Below are 6,000 nucleotides of genomic sequence, written 5' to 3' on the forward strand. Positions count from 1 at the left end.
GGCCAGCTGGGCGCGAGCGGAGGCGCGCCAGGCCCTGGCGGCGGCGCCACGGCCGGGCAGCACGGGCCCCGCAACTTCGCGCCGCCACCTTAGCGTCTCCGGAGGAACCGGGAGCGGGGAGTGGGGGAAGGGAGGGCGCCGCGCCTTACCCGGAGAGCGGGCGGCTTCTGCCCGCCGGCGTGTGGCTGGGGCGCTGCGCGGCGGCGCGGCTGCGGCAGGGAGGGAGAAGCGGTGGTGCGAGCGCTGGGCCGCGGGAGACGAGAGGCGCCGCCGCCACCGCAGACAGCTCCGCAATATGGCCGCTCGGCGCCTCCGCGGGGAAAAGGCGGGGCTGCCCGGCGCCCCCCGCCTCCCCCTGCCGGCCGGCCGTCCTCGCGCCGCGGACTGAGCGCCAACGCCGCCGCCGGGGGCCGCCCCCGCCCCCGCCCCCGCCCCGCCCCTCCCGCAGGCTCGCAGCCGCAGGCCTGACTCCGGGCGTGGCCGGGGGTCGCGGTCTGGGGCCGGCCAACGCAAGGTGGGTGGCTGCGGGCTCGGGAGCGCCCAGGGAAATAGGGCGAATGCGCCGGAGGGTCGAGCCCTTCCAGAGAGCGCTGGGCTCCAGCTAAACCTGCGGTCGAGGGAAGCGGAGCCGCCCAGCCCAAAGCTCGGAGTGTGCCCGCCGCCTCCCCAACGAGTGGAAACTTGAAACTCCCGCTGGTGCCAGCAAACTCACTGAGGGCGTTGCCGTCGCCCCCAGAGGAGGAATTCTTCCCAGAGGGAGCCAGGGACCAAATGAAGCGTGAGACTTGGCTGTTAGGTTTGAAGATCCTGGACTGGGAAGGAGAAAAGGGCCTACCTGAGCGGAATTTAGATTTGCAACAAAGAACGTTTACATTATTTTGGCAGGTTTTAGCCAACTAGAAAAACTTAATTTTTCAGCGACAATTTTTAAACTTCACCAAAACCTCAATGATAAGACCCCAAATCAGGAGTGCAAATTTTAATCCAAGCAAGGATGTGTGATAATTTTTATTACCAACGACATGCTTTGGCAGTTAGAAGGAGTGGGTTAGCAAGAAAAAGTTGGAAGTAGGGCCCCAAAGAGCCGCCAAACCTACATAATTCTAGATGTAGAGAAAGTTAGGCATTCGATCTTAAGACTAAGTCTAGCCCACTCACTTTAGTTAGTGGCTGGGATGAGACAGGAAGCTCCTGACTTCTGGATCAGTCTTCTGTCATCTAATCCATGCTGAGTCCCCTCAGTATTGTCTGCTGGGATGATTCAGGGAGCAAAACTTGCTATGAGTATACAAACAGCAAGCGCACAAAATCAGATTCGCCTGGCTTGCCCTGTTTGCAATACTTTTTTTAGCTTATCTTTTGTGAACAAACTTTAGATTCAAATAACAAAACTCCTGAGTATACTTACTTTTATAGGACAAATAACTCCTATACTTCCTGCCTTAGCATTTACCTTAGGTGAGACAGTAGCTTTTCCAGGAAATATCTGCAAATCACTTTCACTAGCCTGCCTCTTCAGTGAGTTTCCACTATTGCCCTTTGAGACCTCTCCGAACAATTAAAAGCCCCCAAGAGACTCAAGGGTTAAACTCAAGGTCCTTTAGATGGCAAATTCCTCAAGGATGGGAACCAAGTGTGTGATTTGCGACCAAATAGGTTCTTGTGGTTCTTAGGGACCACCAAAAGATCACTCCTTACCTTCTCCCTAGGGTGCAAGAATTATCCTGGTTATTGTTCAGCCTACCACATCAGGTTGCAGGCATAGTCAAAGTATTACGTAATACTTCCCATGAAGTAGGTAAGAAAAAAAAAGTATTATGTAAATTCCTACATAGTACACTAATCAAATGAAATTATATAACACACTTTTGCAACTGAAAGTGAAGGATTCACTGTTGTTGGTCAGGTGCCAGACACTGGTGTGAAATTCTTTTACATGACTGTCTCTTTTAATGGTTACAAAAACCCTCTGGGATAAATACTATTATTGACCCTTTAAAAAAAATCGATGAATAAAGACAGCTTAAAAAGAGGTAAGTAATTTCCCCAATGTAATAAAACTAGGAAGTGGCAGAGCAGCGACCAAACCCAAATATATGTTTGACTCCAAAAGCCTTGATTTTATCCTATCTTTTTCAACAGCAAACAGACCAAAAATTGCAATATTTTAGTTGGGTATCCTATTAGTAAATATTTAAGTGAAAGATAACAGTCAAGGCTGGTGAGATAAAAAGGGTACTCTCAGACATTGTGAGTGGGAGTGTAAACTGAAATAATCTCTTTATAAAGCTATTTGGCACTGTGATTCAACCCTTAAGAACTTTCATGGCAGGGCATGGTGGCTCATGCCTGTAATCCCCGCACTTCCTGGGAGGCTGAGGTGGGCAGAGCATGAGGTCAGGAGATTGAGACTATCCTGGCCAACATGGTGAAACCCCGTCTCTACTGAAAATACAAACCTCAGCTGGGTGTGGTGGCACGCGCCTGTAATCCCAGCTACTTGGGAGGCTGAGGCAGGAGAATGACTTGAACCCGGGAGGCAGAGATTGCAGTGAGCCGAGATCATGCCACTGCACTTCAGCCTGGCGACAGAGGGAGACTCCCTTTCAAAAAAAAACAAAGCAAAAAAACAAAAAGAATGTTCATAACTGGCCAGTGCTGAAGTTCACATCAGTAATCCCAACACTTTGGGAGGCTGGGGCGGGAAGGTCGCTTGAGCCCAGGATTTTCGAGACCAGCCTGATCAAAATAGTGAAACCCCATCGCTACAAAAAAAATTATAAAAATTAGCCAGGCATGGTGGCATGTACCTATAGTCCTAGCTACTCAGGAGGCTGAAGAGTCAGAAGAATCCCTCGAGCCCAGGAATTTGAGGCTGCAGTGAGCTGTGATTGTCAAAGGCGTTGACCACAGAGCGACTCCATCTTGAATAGGGGCTGGGTAAAATAAGGCTTAGACCTGCTGGGCTGCATTCCCAGGAGGTTTGGCATTGTAAATCACAGGATGAGATAGGAGGTCAGCACAAGATACAGGTCATAAAGACCTTGCTGATAAAACAAGTTGCAGTAAAGAAGCCGGCCAAAATCTACCAAACCAAGATGGCAATGATGGTGATCTCTGGTCATCCTCACTGCTCATTTTATGCTAATTATAATACAGGAGCATGCTAAAAGACACTCTCAACAGCACCGTGACAGTTTACAGATGCCATGGCAACATCACGAAGTTACCCTATATGGTTTAAAAGGGGGAGGAACACTCAGTTCTGGGAATTGCCCACCCCTTTCCCGGAAAACTCATGAATAACCCAACCCTTGTTTAGCATATGATCAATAAATAACCATAGGTAGTTTTAGTCCAGCAGCCCAAGCTGCTGCTCTGCCTATGGAGTAGCCATTCTTTTATTCCTTTACTTGTTTTGTTTGCTTGTTTTTTGAGATAAGAGTCTCACTCTGTTGCCCAGGTTGGGGTACAGTGGCCTGATCTTGGCTCACTGCAACCTCTGCCTCCTGGGCTCAAGTGATTATCCTGCCTCAGCCTCCCAAGTAGCTGGGATTATAGGCGGCTGAGACCACGCTCACCTAATTTTTTTTTACTTTTAATAGAGATGGGGTTTCAACCTGTCGGCCAGGGTGCTCTCAAACTCCCGACCTCAGGTCATCCACCCACCTCAGCCTCCCAAAGTGCTAGGATTACAGGCATGAGCCATGGTGCCTGGCCAATTCCTTTACTTTTCTAATAAACTTGCTGTCACTTTATGGATTCACCTTGAATTCTTTCTTGCACGAGATCCAAGAACCCTCTCTTGGGGTCTGGATGGGGACTCCTTTCCAGTAACATTGTGTCCAGAATTGGTGGGTTCTTGGTCTCACTGACTTCAAGAATGAAGCCGCGGACCCTCGCCGTAAGTGTTACAGCTTTTAAGGTGGCACGTCTGGAGTTGTTCCTTCTGATGTTTGGATGTGTTCGGAGTTTCTTCCTGCCAGTGGGTTCGTGGTCTTGCTGGCTTCAGGAGTGAAGCTGCAGACCTTCGCGGTGAGTGTTACAGCTCATAAAGGCAATGTGGACCCAAAGAGTTAGCAGCAGCAAGATTTATGGCAAAGAGCGAAAGAACAAAGCTTCCACAATGTGGAAGTGGACCGGAGCCAATTGCCACTGTTGGCTCAGGCAGCCTGCTTTTATTCTCTTATTTGGCCCCACCCACATCCTGCTGATTGGTCCATTTTACAGAGAGCCCAGTGGTCTGTTTTGATAGGGTGCTAATTGGTGCGTTTACAATCCCTGAACTAGATACAAAAGTTCTCCATGTCCATATTAGATTAGCTAGATACAGAGTGTCCACACAAAGGTTCTCCAAGTCCCCGCCAAAGTAGCTAGATACAGAGTGTCGATTGGTGCATTCACAAACCCTGAGCTAGACATAAAGATTCTCCAAGTCCCCACAAGACTCAGGAGCCCAGCTGGCTTCACCCAGGGGATCCCGCACCCTGGGGCAGGTAGAGCTGCCTGCCAGTCCCGCACCGTGCGCCCGCACTCCTCAGCCCTTGGGTGGTCGATGGGACTGGGTGCTGGTGGAGCAGGGGGTGGCGCTCCTTGGGGAGGCTTGGGCCGTGCAGGAGCCCACAGAGAAGGCGGAGAGGCTCAGGCATGGTGCGCTGCAGGTCCCCAGCCCTGCCCGCGGGAAGGCAGCTAAGGCCCTGTGAGAAATTGAGCACAGCAGCTGCTGGCCCAGGTGCTAAGACCCTCACTGCTGGGGCCGGCGGGCTGCCGGCGGGCCGGCGGGCGGCTCCAAGTGCGGGGCCGGCCCAGCCCACGCCTACCCGGAACTCGCGCTGGCCCACAAGCACCAGCGCGGTTCCCTCCCGCGCCTCTCCCTCCACACCTCCCCGCAAGCTGAGGGAGCCGGCTCTGGCCTTGGCCAGCCCGGAAAGGGGCTCCCACAGTGCAGCGGCGGGCTGAAGGGCTCCTCAAGTGCCGCCAAAGTGGGAGCCCAGGCAGAGGAGGCACTGAGAGCGAGCGAGGGCTGTGAGGACTGCCAGCACGCTGTCACCTCTCAACATGATGGCACCACTGCACTCCAGCCTGGGCAACAGAGTGAGACCGTGTCTCAAACAAAAGAATGTTCATAACTCCTGGAACCCGTAATCACATATCTGGGATTCTTTCTGAAGGAAATAATCTGAAATACAGCCAAAGCTTTATTCATAAATGCACAATATTATTTATAAAATGCAAAAATTGAAAACACGAAAACACCATGGGTGTGGTGGCTCACACCTATAATCCTAGCACTTAGGGAGGTGGGATGATTGCTCCAACCCAGGAGTTCAGGACCAGCCTGGGCAACATAGTGAGACCCCATCTCTACCAAAAAAAAAAAAAAAATTGTCTGGGCATAGTGGCGTACACCTGTGGTCCCAGCTACTTGAGAGGCTGAAGTGGGAGGATCACTTAATCCCAAGAAATCAAGGCTGCAGTGAGCCATGATCAAGCCACTGCACTCCAGCCTGGGCAATAGAGCAAGACCCGTGTCTCCAAAAAGACCAAAAAGAAAACGAAACAAAACCTTTTTTTTTTTTTTTTTTGAGATGGAGTCTTGCCATTGCCTAGGCTGGAGTGCACTGGTGCGATCTTGGCTCACTGCAACCTCCACCTCCCGGGTTCAAGCAATTCTCCAGCCTCAGCCTCCCGAGTAGCTGGAATTACAGTCGTGGGCCACCATGCTTGGGCTAATTTTTTTGTGTTTTTAGTAGAGATGGGGTTTCACCGTATTGGCCAGGCTGGTCTCGAACTCCTGACCTTGTGATCCGCCCACCTTGGCCTCCCAAAGTGCTGGGATTACAGGGGTGAGCCACCGCACCCAGCCCAAAACCTTCTAAGTTGAGTTTTACCCGATATGGATTGCCAATTATACAAAAGCAGTAAAGCCACTCTTTCCTAAGAATAATTGTGGTAAGCTGAGCTGACAGAATTTTATGGTCAGGGGTCAAGTTTACTATT

General features: G+C 51.2%; 1 protein-coding gene across 3 annotated transcripts in view; it reads right to left on the reverse strand.

Annotated features, from left to right (window-relative positions):
• The window catches only part of RDX (radixin), a 100,763-nt gene extending 100,379 nt beyond the window's left edge, over nt 1-384 (reverse strand). For all 3 annotated transcript variants that reach the window (XM_055355481.2, XM_055355480.2, XM_019037303.4), the window contains exon 1: nt 150-384. The gene's annotated coding sequence lies outside the window, so the exon portion shown is untranslated. The remainder of the gene's footprint in view (nt 1-149) is intronic.
• Between the last annotated feature and the right edge of the window lie 5,616 nt (nt 385-6,000).

The sequence above is a fragment of the Gorilla gorilla genome, chromosome 9 (genome assembly GCF_029281585.2).
Source record: "Gorilla gorilla gorilla isolate KB3781 chromosome 9, NHGRI_mGorGor1-v2.1_pri, whole genome shotgun sequence".
NCBI lineage: Eukaryota > Metazoa > Chordata > Mammalia > Primates > Hominidae > Gorilla > Gorilla gorilla.